Here is a 21,166-nt window from a genome sequence, read left to right on the forward strand (position 1 = left end):
TTTGGGCATCTATATCACACCACAATGGTCCTCCATCTTTGCAGCGAACTATCCGGCAAGTGTGTCCCGTCTTCGGAATATGCTTAAAATCTGGAGCACCTACCATATTTCATTTCTTGGGAAAGTCACGGCAGTCAAAATGACCTTTCTATTAAAACTTTTCTATCTATTTAGAGCCCTACCTATCATTATCCCCAAAGCCTTTATGGACAAACTACAACAGGATGTTAACAGGTTTGTCTGGCGAAACAAGCGGCCGAGATTTTCCAAACATGTTTTATATAATTCTCAGACCACTGGTGGGCCTGGTCTACCGAATCTCTGGCTTTATTTCTTGGCCACTCGTTTCTCCCAATAGCCCAATGGAATATTCCGGATTCCAAGGTACCCTGGGTCAGGTTTGAATCAATATCTATCAAACCTTATGGTCTCCCACCAACTCTATACAAAAAATTGCCCCCCTAAATTCCTTAGTGGCTCATTCTCTCATTCTTTGGAACCGCTATAAGGGTAAACTCGGCCTGATGTCACCTGGCTCATCTTTTCTAGGAGACCCCTTATTTACCAAAGCTTTTAAACATCCAGAGGGTTTCTCTTGGTGGATCGCTAACTCTTTGGTCACATTAACTGACCTCCAAATAGGTGATACATTCACCACGTTTGACCTCCTCCGCACACAAAAACAGATTCCACTTAGAGAACACTACCGCTATATGCAAATAAGACATTATTATACCTCCCACTTTGCTCTTTCCCCATCCTCTCCCCCTACACCGTTTGAACAGATCTGCCGTGACTCCCCCAGAGGAAAGGGTCTTATTTCCATCCTTTATAAAACAGCACTATCTTCAGGATTCCCGGAGGAACCTCCATATAAAAGGAAATGGGAGTCAGACTGTAATAAACAGTTCGCTCTGGAGGATTGGGACACAATGTTTGATAACTAGCGCAAATCCTCAAAATCCTTAACTGTCAGAGAAACGGCCTATAAGGTATTGACTAGATGGCCCCATCCAGACTTCAGGCCATATTTCCGGAGGCTTCCGGATTATACTTCAGGGGCTGTCAGCTCCCGGGTACCTTTAAGCGCGTATTTTGGGACTGTGGTCTACTTTCCCCAGTTTGGGCGAAACTAACTGCCATAGCTTCTGCAATATCTGGTACCCCTCTACAGCTCATAATCTCCATGTGCCTACTTGGAGCATCAATTCCGGGTATCTTCCGTAAGGAAGAATGTCTTATACACACTGGATATTCTATGGGCCAGTGCTCTGCACTGGAAGTCCCCTGCAGTACCCCTATCCTCTGTTCTAAACAGAATGGATTCCATTATGCTAATGGAGAGGATTTTGTATATGTTATGTGATAAAATGCAACTATTCGAACGCAGATGGGATGCTTGGAAAACCCACAGGAATGTTTTACTACCACAAGACTAAATGCCAGTCTGGGTTACCAGACCTCGCATAATTGAAACGCTCAGGTATACCTCCCCCCTACGCTTGAAATTATATGTTATGTCAGTTATTAATGATCAGTAATTTTTTTTTTTTTTTTATGACTTCTTATATGCGTCGGAATTTTTGTTTTGTTTTTTATTTTGATTCCTATAAATGTACCTATAACATTCATTTTATATTAAGTACTGTCGAATGACTGTATAATTTTATTGGCCTCAATAAAAAACGTTTGTAAACGAAGAACCCTCTAAGTAGTTTAAGGTTGAACCTCTTTTCTTCTAATTTTAATGAGTGGCCACGAGTCTTGTTAAACTCCCTTTCGCGAAAAAGTTTTATCCCTATTGTGGGGTCACCAGTACTGTATTTGTAAATTGAAATCATATCCCCTCTCAATTGTCTCTTCTCCAGAGAGAATAAGTTCAGTGCTCGCAACCTTTCCTTCATAACTAATATCCTCCAGACCCTTTATTAGCTTTGTTGCCCTACTTTGTACTCGCTCCATTTCCAGTACATCCTTCCTGAGGACTGGTGCCCAGAACTAGACAACATACTCTAGGTACGGCCGGACCAGAGTCTTGTAGAGCGGGAGAATTATTGTTTTATCTCTGGAATTAATCCCCTTTTTAATGCATGCCAATATTCTGTTTGCTTTGTTAGCAGCAGCTTGGCATTGCATGCCATTGCTGAGCCTATCATCTACTAGGACCCCCATGTCCTTTTCCATCCTAGATTCCCCTAGAGGTTCTACCCCCAATGTATAGATTGCATTCATATTTTTGCCATCCAAATGCATTATTTAAAATTTTTCTACATTGAACCTCATTTGCCATGTAGTTGCCCACCCCATTAATTTGTTCAGATCTTTTTGCAAGGATTCCACATCCTGCGGAGAAGTTATTTCCTTACTTCTCTTAGTATCATCTGCAAATACAGAGATTGAACTGTTTACCCCATCCTACAGGTCGTTCATGACCCCACTACCCACCCCTGATCATTTTGAATACTCCCCATTTATCGCCACCCTCTGAACTCGCCCTTGAAGCCAGTTTTCAATCCATGTACTCACCCTATGGTTCATGCCAACGGACCTTATTTTGTACAGTAAACGTTTATGGGGAACTGTGTCAAATGCTTTTGCAAAATCCAGATACACCATGTCTACGGGCCTTCCTTTATCTAGATGGCAACACACCTACTCATAGAAGGTGAATAGATTGGTTTGGCAAGAACGATTCTTCATGAATCCATGCTGATTACTGCTAATGATACCGTTCTCATTACTAAAATCTTGTATATAGTCCCTTATCATCCCCTCCAATGGTTTGCATACTATTGATGTTAGGCTAACTGGTCTGTAATTCCCAGGGATGTATTTTGGGCCCTTTTTAAATATTGGTGCTACATTGGCTTTTCTCTAATCAGCTGGTACCATTCCAGTCAGTACACTGTCAGTAAAAATTAGGAACAATGGTCTGGCAATTACTTGACTGAGTTCCCTGTGTATGAGTGGGTGAGCACCGACAGTTCATACAGAAAAGCTTTCATGAACACAGTGTTCCCCGCCATTTCAAAAGTCACCATGCCAAGAACATCCAGTGTCTAAAGGTTGTAGCCATTGAATATATTCCAAGTGGTTCCTTAACTGACAATGAAAGGTTCACTTTATTGTGCAAACGGGAATCATTCTGGATCTATAAATTGGCTTATTTGTCCCCTAGTGGGTTAAATGAGGGTCTTGAGATCCATAGGGGGTTATTTACGAAAGACAAATCCACTTTGCACTGCAAGTGCACTTGAAAGTGCACTTGGAAGTGCAGTTGCTCTAAATCTAAAGGGTAGATCTGAAATGAGTGGAAGCTCTGCTGATTTTATCATCCAATCATGTGCAAGCTAAAATGCTGTTTTTTATTTTCCTTGCATGTCCCCCTCCGATCTACAGCAACCTTACTTCCAAGTGCACTTGCAGTGCAAAAGTGGATTTGCCTTTAGTAAATAACCCCCATAGTATCATCTAGACCCTGCATCATCGTTTATTGATTTTTGTTGTACAACACTTATATTTTGTCTGGCCACGGGTAATAACCCTCTGTTGGTTCACATGGTGTTACTATACAACCATTAAGCTGTACATAAACACATATCCTTAATTTAATTTAATTTATTCCCCCACTTTATTCAATGGTAGTTCATCTATACCTATATTAGTTATATCTATCAATTCCTTTATTATCTTTAGTTTTCTTCATGGTTTAGTACTGATGTAAGTCTTAGTCAGTGATTTTCTCGTAATTGTATTATGAATTTGTGTCATTGTGCTGTTTAATAGTAGAGGTTTTTCTGCAGTGGATGTAACCTGTCATAGTTCCTTTAAAAATTTTAATCTTCCCGCAGTAAATTCCTATTTAATCCCCATTGGCTGATCATGTCACATGTCTGATCATGTCTACATTGGCTTTGGAGAAAAGTCAATGTAGCACCAATATTTAAAAAGGACCCAAAATACATCCCTGGGAATTGCAGATCAGTTAGCATAACATCAATAGTATGTAAACTCCTGGAGGGGATGATAAGGGACTATATACAAGATTTTAGTAATGAGAATGGTATCATTAGCAGTAATCAGCATGGATTCATGAAGAATCGTTCTTGCCAAACCAATCTATTAACCTTCTATGAGTAGGTGAGTTGCCATCTAGATAAAGGAATGCCCGTAGACGTGGTGTATCTGGATTTTGCAAAAGCATTTGACACAGTTCCCCATAAATGTTTACTGTACAAAATAAGGTCAGTTGGCATGGACCATAGGGTGAGTACATGGATTGACAACTGGCTTCAAGAGCGAGTTCAGAGGGTGGCGATAAATGGGGAGTACTCAAAATGGTCAGGGGTGGGTAGTGGGGTCCCCCAGGGTTCTGTGCTGGGACCAATCATGTTTAATTTGTTCATAAAGGACCTGGAGGATGGGGTAAACAGTTCAATCCCTGTATTTGCAGACGATACTAAGATAAGTAGGGCATTAACTTCTCCGCAGGATGTGGAAACCTTGCAAAAAGATCTGAACAAATTAATGGGGTGGGCAACTACATGGCAAATGAGGTTTAATGTAGAAAATTTTACGCAGTGCTCCACACACACCCACACCGGTTCCCACCCCCAAGGGGTCTGTATTCCAATGTCCCCAACTCACACCCATACACCAAGGCCAATTTTTTTTGACAGAAGCCAATAAACCTAACAGCATGTCTTTGGAGTGTGGGAGGAAACCCACGCAGGCACAGGGAGAACATGCAAACTCCAGGCAGGTAGTGCCGTGGTTGGGATTCGAACCAGCGACCCTATTGCTGCGAGGTGAGAGTGCTAACCACTACACCACTGTGCTGTCTTTATTTACATATCAATGACGCCAGCCTCAGCTATTTATATATGAATGTCACTTCTATTTACATATGAATGCTGCCATTATTTACATATGAATGATGGTTATTTACATGTAAACACAGGGTCTGCAGGTGAGCCATCTGTACACAACAATAAGGTAGAGCTAGATATCGGGACACTGCACAGGACTAAAACTTCAAGGGACACGGGAATTTAAACTGGAATAGTTGGCAAGTATGAGGCAGCTGCTTTGAGCCTCACAACAATGACAGGGCCCAGGGCAGCTGCCCCTTTTGCCTGCCTTAAAGACGGCCCTGGATGTCATGTATAGTAATGTCTAGCAACCAATCAGTGAGCAGTAATAATGGGCAGTAACCTCTAGCAACCAGTAAGTGTGGACCAGTTCTTGTTTACATTATTAACGTGTCTTTTAGATAGGTCTGTGCTATAGGATGTTGGGGGTAGAGAGCGAAATTGCATGGCGGGCCCAAAGAAACAGTTTGCCCAGGGTCCAATCAAGATTAAAGATGGCCCTGACTGGGGGTTATTTCCTCTTTGCATTAATTGGTAAATGGTTCTTTAAATAGTGGATTGTTTGTATCACAATTTGTCACATGCCTGATGAAGGAGTCCTGCGTGGCTCCGAACCTTCTATTTATTTTTTTGATACTATGGGGGATATGTACGAAGGGCAAATCCACTTTGCACTACAAGTGCAAACTACAAGTGCAAATGCACTTGAAATTGCACTGAAAGTGCACTTGGAAGGGCAGTTGCTGTAAATCTTAGGGGTAGATCTGAAATGAGGGGAAACTCTGCTGATTTTATCAGCAAATCATGTGCAAGCTAAAATGCTGTTTTTTATTTTCCTTGCATGTCCCCCTCGGATCTACAGTGACTGCACTTCCAAGTGCATTTTCAGTGCAATTTAAAGTGCACTTTGCACTTGTAGTGCAAAGTGAATTTGCCTTTCGTAAATAACCCCCATGTGATTAAAGTTTTGAACCCAATTTTGGAGATCCTGGTGTGCTGGTGACACTTCCTTCTCATGTTAACTGTACTTCTGTCTCAATCTGATTCATGGTTTCTGACACTGTCCACCAAATAAAATATTCAACCTTACTGACTTTCACATACAAACAAAAAAACAATACATGAAAATTAGTTTGATATAAAGAAACAACATTACCAGCTTTGAAAGTCCTGTTACTTTAAAGTGCTGTGCTATTGACGCTTACCAATTCAAAACCAATTTGTTCACAAGCCACATCCTGTCATGAAAAGCTGAACCTATATCATTTTTTCAGACTTTAACCCTTCCCATTTAATCATAATCAAAAAATAGTAGAGTTAAAAATGCACGTACCAAGCAAAAAAATAAATAAAAAAATTTAAATTTAAACTCTATTTAGTTTGAGCAGTGGTTTTAATAAAGCAAAACATTAACATTTTAAAGTGATTGTAAAGTCTCATTTTTTTTAATAAAAATAACAAACATGTTATACTTACCTCCTCTATGCAGTTGGTTTTGCACAGAGCAGCGCAGATCCTCCTCTTCTCTGGTCCCTCTTCGGTGCTCCTGGCCCCTCCCTCTTGTTGAGTGCCTTCCACTTCAAGCAGCTTGCTATTGAGGCACCCAAGCCGAGCTGAAGCTTCATGTGTCCATTCAGACATGGAACTGCGGTTCGGCCCTATCCCCTTTCTCTCCTGATTGGCTAACTGACTTTGACAGTAGCGGAATCCAATGGTGCTGCTGCTGTGTCTCAGCCAATCAGGAGGGAGAGTCCTGGACAGCTGAGACACTCGTGGACATCACTGGATAGAGATGGGTCTCAGGTAAGTGTTAGGGGGGCTGAGAGGGGCTGCTGCACACAGGTTTTTTATCTTAATGCATTCTATGCATTCTATAAAAACCTTTTGACTTTACAACCCCTTTAACCGCTTGCTGACCGGCGCATGCCGATGTACGTCGGCAGAGCGGCACGGCTGGGCAAATGGGCGTACCTGTACGTCCATTTGAATTTCCCGCCATGCCCGTGCGTGCGCGCCGGCCGGGAGCTCCGTGAGTCGGGTCGCGGGTCCCGCGGACTCGATCGCCGCGGGGATACCCGCGATCGCCTCATGGAGCGGATGAACGGGGAGATGCCGTTGTAAACAGCATCTCCCCGTTCTGCCTAGTGACAAGTGTCACTCGACCTCTGCTCCCTGTCATCGGAGCAGAGATCAGTGACGTCACCCACACAGCCCATCCCCCTACAGTTAGTAATCACTCCCTAGGACACACTTAACCCCTCCCCGCCCCCTAGTGGTTAACCCCTTCACTGCCAGTGTCATTTACACAGTAATCAGTGCATTTTTAATTGCACTGATCGCTGTATAAATGACAATGGTCCCAAAAATGTGTCAAAAATGTCCGACATGTCCGCCATAACGTCGCAGTCACAATAAAAATCGCTGATCGCTGCCATTACTAGTAAAAAAAAATTTATTAATAAAAATGCCATAAAACTATCCCCTATTTAGTAAACACTATAACGTTTGCGCAAACCAATTAATAAACGCTTATTGCGATTTTTTTTACCAAAAATATGTAGAAGAATACGATCGGCCTAAACTGAAGAAAAAAAATGTTTTTTTTATATATTTTTGGGGGATATTTATTATAGCAAAATGTAAAAAATAATGCGTTTTTTTCAAAATTGTCGCTCTTATTTTGTTTATAGCGCAAAAAATAAAAATCGCAGAGGCGATCAAATACCACCAAAAGAAAGCTCTATTTGTGGGAAAAAAAGGACGTCAATTTTGTTTGGGAGCCACGTCGCACGACCGCGCAATTGTCAGTTAAAGCGACGCAGTGCCGAATCGCAAAAAACGCTCTGGTCAGGAAGGGGGTAAATCCTTCCGGGGCTGAAGTGGTTAAGTAAAACATTAAAAATGCAAAATTCCTTTAACCAGTTCAATACCAGGCACTTTCGCCCCTACCATTCCAGGACAATTTCCAGCTTTCAGCGCTGTCGCACTTTGAATGACAATTGCGCGGTAATGCTACACTGTACCCAAACAAAATTTTTATCATTTTGTTCCCACAAATAGAGCTTTCTTTTGGTGGTGTTTGATCACCTCTGCATTTTTTATTCTTTGCTAATCTAACTAAAAAAGACAAATTTTGGGGAAAAAAAAGTTTTTCTTTGTTTCGGTTATAAAATTTAGTTTTCTCCTTCACTGACAGGCATTGATGAGGCATCACTGATGGGTTGGCACTGATAAGGGGGCACTGATGAAGAGGCACTGATATGTAGAATTGATGGGCACTGATAGGCGGCACTGATATGCTGCACTGATAGGGCACCAATAGGCGGCACTGATATGCAGCACTGATAGGGCACTAATAGGTGGCACTGATGGGCACTGACAGGCGGCTGTGATGGGCACTGACTGGCAGCTGTGATGGGCACTGACAGGTGGCACTGATAGACAGTACTGACAGGTGGCACTGATGGGCAGCACTGGTGATGAGGTACTGATGAGGTACTGACAGGTTTTACTGCACTGATTGGCACTGTGATGGGCACTGGCTGGCACTGTGGTGGGCACTAATTGGCACTGATATTGGTACTGATCTGGGCACTGTCATTTTTTTGGGGGCACTGACTTGCAGCTTATGGGCACTGACTGGCAGCTGTGGTAGCACATCTGATGGGGCTGTGCTGATAATCAATGTGCTGATTATCAGCACAGACCCCCCCTCTGACAGGGTGAGCCACCGATCGGCTCTCCCTGTCAGCGCAAATTGAGGAATGCCGCTTCATGCGATGATCAGCTGTGATTGGTCATAGCTGATCACATGGTAAGAAGCCTCTGTCAGAGGCTTCTTACCACGATTGCCGATGCGACGTATCAGACTGGATATTGGAATGACACAGGTATTCACACTAATGCAGAAGGTGGGGCTGCAGCTTATTTATTGTGAGGGGAGAAAACTGTGTTTTCAGCTTAATGTGGGTATTGAAAAATGTCTTGGGTGGAATGAAGCCTTCAATCCTGTGTCTGGGTCTCGCTTGAGACCTGCAGGCAGTGTGAGTGCACAGGTTTGAAGATTTGTTATAAGGCAGATCTGACCGTAGCTCAAGGCTCCTATTTGGAGACAGAGCCTTTGTTTGGCGATAGGAGTATGCTCCAACCAGGGGAGAAGAGCCACTCAGGAGACAAGTCTCCACGTTGGAGAGATTGCCCACCCACAGGACTGGGAGAGTTGGGGCAACTGAACAAGTCTGCAGGAATGAGAGAGCTGAGGTAACTAGTGAGTCCAGGGAACTGGAGGGGAGGGGGTCTATACATTTCAAAAGCATGAAAGATCCTGGGAGATCCTCTAGCTAAAGGCCAGGAGTGGGCTCGTGCAGGCAGGTGCAGAGTAACCCTAGGATGGCCAGACAGCTGGGAGCTAGGACTACAAGCTGAGAAAGCCAAGTGGATTGGTATTTGTCTGTTTTATGTTTTTTTTGTTGGAGAAGAACTTCTGTGTGGGTAACTGTGTCTGTGTATTTTTTTTTCTTTTGCTTAAAAAGAAGCTCCAGGCTCCCTCACAACAAATTAAAAGTCAGCAGCTACAAATAGTAGCTGCTGACTTTCAATATAAGGACATTTACCTGTCCAGGGATCCTGTTTTGTCCTCACCTGAGCCAATCCTTCAATCAGCTTTGGGTGCAGCATCTCTACTAAGGGAAACAAGAAGTGAAGCCTCACAGCCTGTTTTCTACTGCGCATGCACGAGTCTTGCTGCACCTTGTGAATAGTCCTGTAGACTTCTGGGACCTGTTATGTGTCCCAGAAGACTGCGGAGGAAGGAGAGAGGGGCAAACTTCTGGCTCAGTTCGCTGTGACAGTCTGATCCAAAAGTGGGAGCGGGTATCTGGCAAAACATAGAAATGTGCAGACTTTCAAGATACCAACTTTACATGAACATTTTATACAAACATAATTTTATTTAGTGCAAAGATTTAAAATAAACAAGGAGTTCTGTTAAAAAAAAAAACAAAAAAAAAACCTTTCAATACACATGAACCAGAAAACCTGTACATAATCACCACCTACTCCAACTCCTACAGTACAAACAAATTGCAACCACCCCAACCTATAACTGGCCTTAGCAGCAAGAAGCACATGGAAGGGCGACGCATGTCAAAAAAACAACGAACAAAAATTCCTAGCTCACTTACCAGCCACTACTATACCCTGTTTCCCCGAAAATAAGACCTAGCGTGATTGTCAGTAATGGCTGCAATATAAGCCCTACCCCCCAAATAAGCCCTACCCTGTTTCCCCGAAAATAAGCCCTACCCTGAAAATAAGACCTACAAGGACTTTAACTAGGGCTTATTTGAGGGGTAGGGCTTATATTGCAGCCATCACCAACAATCACGCTAGGTCTTATTTTCAGTGAATTTTCAGGGAAACGGGGTAGTAGTAGACCCCTACTGAAGAAGTCTATGCCTTGCGCCTTGACGATACATGTATAGGGGATGGAGCCCATTAGCTGACGTCACACTGCGGCAATCCAGTTTGATTTGTATCTATGCCTGTACAGCTAGCACGGCTTATAGTGCCTTACTTATGAGTATATTTGACTCATCTTTTAAGGGAATAAACTGGTTTTAAATCTAGAGCACTAGATCTCGCCATTCTGTTTTTATACATATGCTGATCGTTGCACACTTGGAGAGCTTGTCAACCACTTAGAGGAAGTGTATGGAATTGAGGACTTTCGGTGACAGCTTTACGCCAGAAACATACAAAGAAAAAGAGAGCACACGGCTACCCTAGTGTAATACCGTTTTAATGGTTAAAAAATGAAAATATAAAAGTAGAGGTGTTGCACTCACAGACATAGGACATAAATCGCATTTACAGCTGAAGAGATACCTCCTTTCCTGGTCTGGTCTGTGTCACTGGGTGGAATCCCAGGAGCAAGTGTGACAGACCAGGAAAGGAGGCATCTATTCAGCTGTAAATGTGATTTATGTCCTACGTCTGTGAGTGCAACACCTCTACTTTTATATTTTCATTTTTTAATCATTAAAATGGTATTACACTAGGGTAGCCGTGCACTCTCTTTTTCTTTGTATGTTTCAGACTGAGTCCGCCACCCAGTGGATCTTTGAGAGAGCTGCAACACCTAGAACCAGAGAACTTTGACATAGACTGTTTTTATTGAAGTAGTGTTTGTGGGGTCAGCACTGAGTTTGGTGTTTTTGTGTTTGGATAGCTTTACGCCAGTCCCTTGTGATACCCCCAGAGGATAACTGCTTTATTTGACCCGCTGGTGATACAGGGGTCAAATCGTGAGGTGAGCATTCGAATACACAGGTGGAGGAGAGCACGACGACAGTTTATCATCCTTTTTCATGGACTGGAATATTTAGTTCATGTCTTCATTGTATTTGTAGCGCTGGTAGATTTTTCAATCTACTGCTTATAGGTAAATTTAGTGGGTTATCTGTTCATACATAGTCAGATTTGCCTCTGTTCCAGCTTGGCTGAGTTGCATGTAGTTTCACACTGTGCCTGTGGGTGTCGTTGTCACCATGGGTCGGTGTTGGAAAGGCAACACGTTGAAGTGTATAAGTGCTCCTCTGTCCCGGAGATAACTCGGTGGAGGTGGTCCTCCGAGTTGCATTCTGGGAGAGGGTATTTATGGGCCAGACGCCATGTTTTAGGGTCTTTCATTCCACCTGCTGGCCCTCCTGGCCGACAGGTATGTGTTAGGAGTACTACCGCATGGTCCTCCGATCGGGAGGCCCACGCTGCTGCAGCGTGTGGGTGGGCCCAGAAGCATGTCTGGGGCCTACCACAGTGGCAGGGGAATGGTCCTGGGCTGTCTGTCCTACGGGAAGAATATGGACAACTAAGAAGATCCCAGGGGAGGACCTGTCATGGAAGGATCATGCAGAGTGCTGGTCTGCAGAGGGGCCTGGTGACTCAGTTGGAGGACGTATCCTAAAGTTATCCTACCGCATAGTACTGCCGGGTCGGCTTAAAGGTTCTAGTGCTGTGTTTGCTATCCATCGTAAACCATTACATGCTGTGGCAGAGGATCGTACGGGTTTCTATTCCATTCAAGTCTGTGGCAGAGACTTTTGTTCGTGCTGCGTACTGGCTGCTAGGTTAGTGAGAGAAACCTATCCAGGCGGGCAAAGATTCAACTCTAAGAGGAAAGTACATTCACTTACAAGATTCCAATTTCTAATACTACACTAAGAAAAGGTATTTGAACTTCCCTGCAACTCTCCTTCTACCTCTTTCCTGCTACTTCCTTCAGTTACGTTTATTAAAGCATTGGAAAATATACTCAAGTGTCTGGTGCCTACATTGTCTGGTATTAAACTCAACGGGACCCTAGACCCGGTTCTGGTGAAATTGAGGTAACAAAGGTGACGGTAACAGCCCGCTTTAAACCAGCAGCTCCACCGAGAGCTATTGCTACATATTGTTTATGCACATTATTTTTAGTAGCGCAGCACTGTTTATTTATGGATTCACTTACCAACCAGCCTGCAACAACCAGAATTGACCCTTCACGTTAAAATAAGGGGTTTAGTTTGCACACATTTGCAAATTTGTGCAAACTAAACTCCTTGTTTTAAAGTGAACTGTTGGACAAGGTTATTTGGTTTGTTGCAGGCTGGCAAGTGAGCTGGGAATTTTTGTTTGTCGTTTTTTGACTAGTCCAACACTTACATAGCTATTGCAATACAAGTTATCATTAAAGTGGAGTTCCAGTCATTTGTTTGTTTATTAAAAGTCAGCAGCTACAAAAAATTTAGCTGCTGACTTTTAATAAACAGCCACTCACCTGTCCCACGGTCCAGCGGTGTGCTCACCACAGCCGTGTTCTCCCCATATCCTCCCTCAGTGGCGCCGACATCTCTAATATGGGCACCCGGCTGTGAGATCTTGTGGCTTCACAGTCGGGTGCCCACTGCGCTTGCACGTGCGGCACTGTGTTCTGTGACTGGTTCAAAGTTTTCTAGGACCTGTCATGTGTCCCAGAAGACTTTGGAAGGGAGAACGTTCGGCTAGGTGACCGGAACAGAAGTGGGAGCAGGTACCTGTCAAAATCAGGTACCTGTTGCCCCCCTCCTCCCCAAAAGCTCAGTTTCACAAACAGGAGCCGGGGAGGAGGCCTTAAAGCGGAAGTTCCACCTTTGGGTTGAACTCCACTTTAACAGAAGATAATATTAGTCCAGGATTGTGGATAGCATACAGTGAAGTATAGGTGGGAACTCTCAACGTGTTTCCCAGAATATATCTGCTTATTCAGGAGTGTAATGAGTGTAAACTACAATAGTACAATAAAAATACACATAAACATCCAATACATGTATTATTGCACATCAACAATATTCAAGATTACCAAAAAAACTCACGTTGTATGCCTGGGTGATGTCCACATTGCAAAACGCACGTTGTATGCCTAGGTGATTGTCAACATTGCTTCCCTATAAGAAGAAGTGTGAGAACCTAAAGGACGAAGAGGCGATGATCAAACGAGAAGAAAACTGGTTCTTCAGCCGTTTATAAAGCAGCTTAGTGCATCATAATCATGATTGCTTAAACCTCATCTGCATATAAAGAGGAAGTTCACAATGGTGAGAAAGGTTATTTGAGAATGTTGCTAAATTAAAGATCTGTTAATAACAGGGCCCAAATAATTGCTAATAAATTTAATGGACCTTAATTTACAAATAGTGGCACCACCCATACAATAGATTGCATAGCATAAGAGTTCCTGCAGACTTATTCCACAATTTAAAATAAAGCCTGTTGTCAAACTACAAAGAGATTAAATATTCAGAGCTCTGCAAAAAGGCAAGTTGCACAGTTCATAAAGATGATAGTAATGCAAAGGTTCCATTGAAAACATAATATTCATATAGCGGCGCCAAGCAATAAGGCCAAACATTGCCCATCATGTTATCATAGTAGCATCAAAATTTTACAAAGGTGTACTTTAAAAGAGAAGGAAAATAACTCATGGAATAGTGGTAATGCACATAACACTTCTTCAGGAGCCCCCCTCTCACACATCAGGGTGCAACTTTAGACTCAGGTATCACCCATTGACACAAGAAGAGCTGGAGCATTTCATGGATGGCTTTTGTTTAGACTTTTAGAGGCGCAGTCTCACCAATTGACAAGCCTCATTTACATGCTCGTTTGTGAGTATAAACATTGTTTTTATGCTTTTAATAAAATTCTACCATTGGTAATGCACAAGGTTGGTGCGTTCTTCCTTCTTTCTTTTTTGGGCCATTATAGGGGCGCACTGCCAGTTCAGTCGATGTACGCGCTTCCCGTGGACTGACTAGGTGGAGGGGTGTGATCAGGCAGACAATGTTTTTCTGCACATGTGTTCTTCTGTCACACATGACATGGTGACGTCACTGGCTCTTTTCTGGTTTCAGTCGGCAATCTGACACCGGAGCCAGACCTTGATGGCATACGTAGGGGGGTGAGGCTCTGTGTCATTTGAGACTATAAGGGTGGGAGGCGAGGGACTACCGGCAGAGTGCGCAGTGTTATTTGCTTCACCACTATTCCATGGGTGATTTTCTTCCTCTGTTTTTAAAGTACACTTTTGTAAAGGTTGGCCTACTTATAATTTTGATGCTGCTATACTAAAATGATGGACAATGTATATGCTGGGGCTCCTGTTTTACGAATCTCTTTGGGCCCTTTTTGTGCCAGGTATTTAGAGGATGTTAGCCACAACAGTATAATCTAGCAACATATTTGCCAATTAAAGTTCATGTGCGTGTAAAGGCAGGCGTCCTAATACTTTTGACAGTATAGTATATTTAGAAGATGTTAGCCACAACAGTAAAATCTAGTAACATATTTTTGAGTAGACTTTCTCACCTAGTTTTTTTTTACCATTGTGATCTTCCTCTTTACATGCAGAGGGGGTTTAAGCAAACGTGATGTATTAAGCTGCTTTCTATGTAATTACAGAACCAGTTTTCCTCTCCAGATTGGTCACCGTGCCTCCATTCTTTGTGTACTATTATTACAGGGGAGCTCTCCGATGTTAAAATGACCCTGGTATGGTTTTCCAAACAACATTTAGGGAATTTTGAATATTGTTGGTGTGCAATAATACATGTATAAAAAGTTTATGTGTATTTTTATTATTGTAGTTTATAACCGTTACACTCCTGAAGAAGTGGATATATTCCGGGAAACACGTTAAGAGTACCCACCTGTCCTTCATAGTATACTAGCCACAATTCCAGACTAATATTGTCTTATGTTAAAAAAGAACTGCAGTCTACTCACATAATTTTTAATAAAAACATCTTTGCCATTCTGAAGCTTCCCTCCAACCACTTTGCATATTATTTTATATACTGTGATTCTGTACTTGCCAAATATGCTGCAGAAATCTCCCTCCACTGTGTCTGGCTGCATCCATTTTAACTGTGGGCAGCTGAAGCTGCTGTCTGTTCACTTCCTGGATTTACACAGACACACAGAGGCACACCTCCAGCCCCGCAGCTCTCATTGGCCCTCTTATGACTCATCCCCCCTCCCTCCCTGGAAAACTCTCACGAGAGTGAGAGAAGAATAATGCTTTACTATCCAAAGTTAAAACAACAAGGGCAGAAGATTTAATAGATGGAAAGTTGGAAAAAAAAATGACTAAGACCCCTTTCACACTGGGGCGCTTTGCAGGCGCTACAGTGCTAAAAATAGCTCCTGTGAAGTGCCCTGAAAGAGCCGCTGCTGTGTCTGCAATGTGAAAGCCCCGAAGGCTTTCACACTGGAGCGGTGCGCAGGCAGGACGGTAAAAAAAGTCCTGCAAGCAGCATCTTTGGAGCGGTGAAGGAGCGGTGTATACACCGCTCCTTCACCGCTCCTGCCCATTGAAATCAATGGTTCAGCGCGGCTATACTGCCGGCATAGCGCTGCCGCAGCAGCACTTTGCGGTGGTCTTAACCCTTTCCCAGCCTCTAGCGGGGGGTAAAAGCACCCCGCTAGCGGCCGAATAGCGCCGCAAAATTGTCTGTAAAGCGCCGCTAAAAATAGCGGCGTTTTACCGCCGACGCCGCCCCAGTGTGAAAGGGGTCTTAAGGTCCGCTTTAAGATTTCATGTACTGCAAAAGCCATGTTGGATTAGATGGTAATTATGTACAGGTTTTTTGTTACATGGGTGTATTGAACATTTTGTTATCTTCCCCATGTTCATTTTAAATTATTGCACTAAATAAAATTATGTTTTTGTAAAATGTTTGTGTAAAGAGGGTACCTTGAAAGTCCACACATTTTAATATTTCTATAAAATTACCGTAGTTTGATATCGGACATGGTACCATCATTGAATCCCACTTACGTATGGCTTTCAATTTATAGGTGGAAGACACCTTGTGCAATCTGGGCTCATAATTTTAAATTATTTTTCAAACATCTATTCACATACTAAAACCAACACAATATTGGCGATGATGGCCTTTTGTGGTGCTGCATGGCTGGGACTTTCATCACAAATGAGGGAAACCTGTAATCATAAGTCACAACGAGAGATGGAAGTGAATACATTGCTGTTGAAACTCAGGAAATTACAATTGAGGAAGTCAAAGTTCAACTGGCATACATTGTACTTTGAGAGATATATACAGGAGGGTTATTGCCCAATTGGCTTATGTATGCAAGTCTTTTCTAACATACCACAGGTAACTTCTGTGTGTAAAAAAGCATAGGAGGCTATAGGGAAATGTTTGTAAGGAATGATGGGATTAATAACAGCCCAAAATAAAAATGAAATTGAGGGGGGTTGATACTGAGATTCAGGACTATACACAACAGAACAAAGTTTGATCCACTCTTCTTTTTCTAGCAAAGGAGAAAGAACTTAAAGATTTTGTGGGAAAAATCTAATAAAAATAATTAGGCAAAAAGAAAAACTAAATTTTTACGAGACACGATGGCCTTTAACCCCTTGGCCGATATAAACACAAATATGCGGCCCCACTGGACTGGGTTTTTTTTTTTTCCGTGGGGCCGCATATTTGCGTTTTTCACTTTGTGAGAGAGAGAGAGAGAGAAGAGAAAAAAAAAAAAGCACGTGTAGGAAAAAAAATGTAAAAAAACAACAACACAAAAACAAAAATACCTAAAAGGCACACTGGACGTTTTTACAGCTGCTGTTTTTGGCTTCAGACGTTTTTTTCTACAGTCAATAAACTCTCCAACATGTTATCCTATGCGTCCATGCACACATAGGCTGTTATCATAAAAGGTAAGGTACTAATGCGCTACCAAAAGAGTGTTATAGACACATATAAAGTGCTTAGTGAAAAAATATATAAATAAAAAGCAGCTAGACTTCTGTAGTGTTACCAACACCAATAAGTATATATATGTATAGTGAAGCATAAGTTATTGAACTTATTCACATGAATGTTTTCGATAAGATACACTTTGGGAACTATTTTTGGTATCTTTGCCCACTAGCATTTTATTTCTGGTCACTTTTAAATAATTCGCTCTGCTTCAGTATGCATATATTGTAATAGTCCCTGTCACTGGGAAAAGGGATGGGATCTCTAACCCTGTGTCCATGTCTTATGGAGAGCCAGCAGGTTGTGTGCCCAGGTGCACACAGCCCATATAACGAGGGGCTAGTGAGAGCAGAGGGTGGAGGAAGGTGGAGTGTGTGTAGCTTGTTGCTACTGCTGTGTGAAGACAGACCTGTGTCTGGAGAGTGGTCTGCCCTGTGGGAGTCTGCAGCCTATGTAAAGGGGATTCTTTGCCCAGGGACTGGGAAAGGCTGGCCAGCCTTGAGAGTCGGGGAGACTGAGGAAGCCAGTGAGTCCAGGGGGCTGTAAAGAATTGGCAAATCTGTTGAGAGCAAGCAGAGGAACTGCTGACAAGAGAGCCAGGTGGCTTGGTATGTTTTCCTTATTTTTGGAGTTCTTAATGAAGTTAAACCCCTGCGTGGGAATCCTGAATGGACCTTTTTGCTTTTGTTTTTTTGGTTTAATAAACGTGGGCTACCAGGCCCTTAACTATAATGCCTGTCTGAGGTGGACTCACTGCACTAAAAACGCATTTATCGCTTGAGCTAAATACCCCAAACATTACAAGTGGTGTTCGAATGCGGGCAGACAGACGGTGAAGTCCGGGTCTCTGCGCCCGTAGTGAGTCATTTCAGGAATTGCTGCTAGCGGTGTGTGGCAGCCAGGCAAACTGCATTGCGCAGAAGTTAAATTGATGAACTGTGTTGCATACAGGCGTTTTACCTGTGGAAGTGAGCTCAGCGTGGCCTGAGAAGATGTCTCCACCTAGGAGGGCCAGTCCAGAAGGCCAAGTGATGTGCGATACAGTGAATGAATGGTTCAAGCGGAATCGCAAAGAGTGGGCCGCAGTGCAAGGGGCTGAGATTGTGGCCTCTGACTATGTGCAACCCATGCTACCTACAGAGGAGGTTGGGGACTTCCTGAAAAAATTTGAAAAAGTTGCTGTAAGGAGAAAATGGCCTAGGGATCGGTGGCCAAAATTGTTGCAACCCTTGTTACGGATAGAGTACCGGTCGGTTTACCATTTGATGGATTGGGACCAGGATGACTACTGCAAGTTTAAAGAGGAAATTCTTCTTAGAGGAGTGTTCCAGCGTATCATGGGCCGCCAGCAATGCTCCAGGATGGGAGAGGTGTCACCGGAAGACCAAGATTTTGGAAATGCAGAGAAACGCAAAGTTTTGTGTCATGGCCGCTTAGGGAAAGTGGTGAGCTCAGAAAGGAGGGTGCAACAGTCTACATCCTGCATGAGGTATAGCCAACCGGTTTTGGAGTGCAAGTCTGCTGTTACCCCTAGCAACAGGGATCTTGTGTTGCCTACAGGGGGCATCAGTGGGTCTAGAAAGGCTGCAGTATTGCTCCGTGACCACATGGGGGCGTCAGCCTGTGGAGACACCACAGATGAAAGACATCGCACTCAAGTGAAGGCTATGACACCAGCTGCAGGAACTGGTAAGACTGTTTCAGTTTATGATGCTGAACCCAGTGAAGTGGGAGTATGTCCAGTGGGGAGATCCGCAGTACAAATGGACATGGACTTGCTGCAGTGTGCTACCCAGAGCAGTGGGGAGGCGCAGCGCAAAGCCCAACTAGCTGCAGGGCTAGAGACTGGAAAGGACATGGGGACTCTGCATGTGCCTGCTATAATCCAGCAGATGGCTGAGAAAATTAACCTAGGGGTGACCAATACAGTTTGTGTGCCAGGTTCCCTAGTGACAGATGCTACAGAGATGCCCAGGGAAACCTCCCAGGAGCCCGCAGTGGTGAGGCACATGGTTTCCCAGGACAACTGTGGAGCCGCCCTAGTGGGCAAAAGAATGCCTTTGGAGAGGAAGGGTGGTGTGTTGAGCGTTACACGGGGTGCTGTGTGTTCTGACCAAAAACAGCCTGTTAAAGCTTATAACACTGCTATGTCTATGGCTGATGATACATGTACTTATTGTGATGTATTCAAAAGTAATGATGATGTTGAAAAGTGTATTACTGACAATGTTGATGGTTTGGTGTCTCCCATGGTAACCACAGGTAGTGCAGCAGAGTTGTCCCAGGAAATCTCAGGAGGACTCCCAGTGTTGGAGCCGGCGGGGCTCCAGGACAGCTCTGATACTGCTCAGGTGGAAAACAATGGGAAAATAGCTCAAATGAGGGAGTATGTATTATCACAATCTGATGTGGTTGACAGTGACTGGGGCAGATTGTCTGCTGCTAAACCACTCTGTCCACCTGTGTCTCCATGGGCAGAGGGAGCAGTACTACAGAGTGCTGATGACTGGAGCACAGACAGGATAGACTGGGATAGTCTCGCCATTAAGGTGATAGCGTGGTGGAAAGAAATTTCTGAAGGTAATAGTAAGCTGGACACTATTGCTGCTGTGACAAATGGAGAGGCTGCAAAGCCAGTAGACACAGGTGCGTTGGCTGTTGCAGAACTTAACCCCCTCCAGGCGGAAGGATCGGAAAAGGGCGCATATATAGCAGAAGTTTTGTCCACAGCAAAAGAGATGAGTCATGTTGAGTGCCAGGATGATGGGATAATGGATAGGGACTTGGAAGGGCTCAGTGTTGCTGAAAATGAGACCATGAGTGTGACACATGCATTTAGCGGTGCTCATTGGGAGCCGCAAGTTTTGTCAGTGGCCTCTGAGGTGGAGGTCTCTTTGAGTGTCTCAGCCTCTCAAGCCTTAGCAAATGAGCCCCTCCACGTCGTTAGTAAGGGAAAAGTCCCTAGAGTTCTGTGTTTAGATGTGGCATGTCTAGAAATAACTGAGATGTTGTTGGAATTGGTGAAAATCTTTCCGCTGTATACCTGCATGTATCCACCGCAGATGGGCGACCTGGTACTGCGTAGTACCAATCAGTGGAGACACGTGGTACAGGCGATGTTAAGCAATGTTGATAAAAATTGGTTACTGCAATGTTGGTTACTTTTGCAGAAAGTGGTCTCGCAGTTCTCTGCGAGAATGCTTCCAGCGACAGTTATGTGCGGAAGGCGTTCAGGGGAACTGCTAAAGGAATCAGAAATGATAGACATAGTAGAAGTCTCTCCGTATGCTGGTGTGATGAGGTGCATTCCTGCTGGTGCGATCCGAGGTGCAGCTGAGCAGTGGTTGGTACATGGCGTGTGTGCTGTCTCACCCGCTAGACCTCGTGAAAGGAAAGGGCCCGGAAAAGACGCAGCAGTAGTGGGAATTCAATCCATCACTCGCAGGGAGGTGCAGTTTGAGGTACCCGGAGACACTTTGACAGGAAATGGCAGTGTTGGTAACTGTAATGAAAAAGTGTATGAGAAGCACTGTAGAGCACTGTCTGACAACTCAGAGGTATTGGTTGAGGTACCAATGGACACAGAAATGGTTAAAGAGATTGGTGTGGAAAAATGTGCGTTGGTAGGACAGTCGCTATTGGAGTGTTGGACAACAGGGAGCGATGTGAAACTGCGGGAATGTCCCATAGGAAGTAACTGCTTGCCTGTAGATGGTCCCTCCCTAGACCCTGTCCTAGCAAACCAGGTGACAAGAGGTCTTGATGATAATATTGAATTAAATAACCCCTTGTGGAACATTGCTATCGAGGTTAAACAGAAGTATGTGGTGTTGATCTCAGATGATTTGGTTGCCAAGGGTAACCACACAGGGGTTAGTGAACCTGATAAACAGATGTTGTTGGTTAGTGTTGCGTCAGGTAGTGAGAGGGGTCAGTCCCTGACAGATTTCACGGAAATGGGTCCCCAACAGTCCCAGGAGAGTAGGTCTGTGG

At 43.7% G+C, this 21,166-nt stretch overlaps 1 protein-coding gene and 1 long non-coding RNA gene across 10 annotated transcripts in view; one reads left to right on the plus strand and one right to left on the minus strand.

Annotated features, from left to right (window-relative positions):
• The window catches only part of LOC141107815 (3-galactosyl-N-acetylglucosaminide 4-alpha-L-fucosyltransferase FUT3-like), a 131,839-nt gene that overhangs the window by 29,243 nt on the left and 81,430 nt on the right, over nt 1–21,166 (minus strand). The window contains exon 1 of one of the 9 annotated variants that reach the window (XM_073598804.1): nt 13,262–13,389. The exons of 7 other annotated variants lie outside the window; for them this stretch is intronic. The gene's annotated coding sequence lies outside the window, so the exon portion shown is untranslated. Of the gene's footprint in view, nt 1–13,261; nt 13,390–21,166 lie in introns of those variants that run through there. One more of the 9 variants, XM_073598811.1, reaches the window with a different exon arrangement.
• The window catches only part of LOC141107818 (uncharacterized), a 38,938-nt gene that overhangs the window by 13,198 nt on the left and 4,574 nt on the right, over nt 1–21,166 (plus strand). The window lies entirely within an intron of this gene.

This window comes from Aquarana catesbeiana, linkage group LG09 (assembly GCF_042186555.1).
Source record: "Aquarana catesbeiana isolate 2022-GZ linkage group LG09, ASM4218655v1, whole genome shotgun sequence".
NCBI classification, from domain to species: Eukaryota; Metazoa; Chordata; class Amphibia; order Anura; family Ranidae; genus Aquarana; species Aquarana catesbeiana.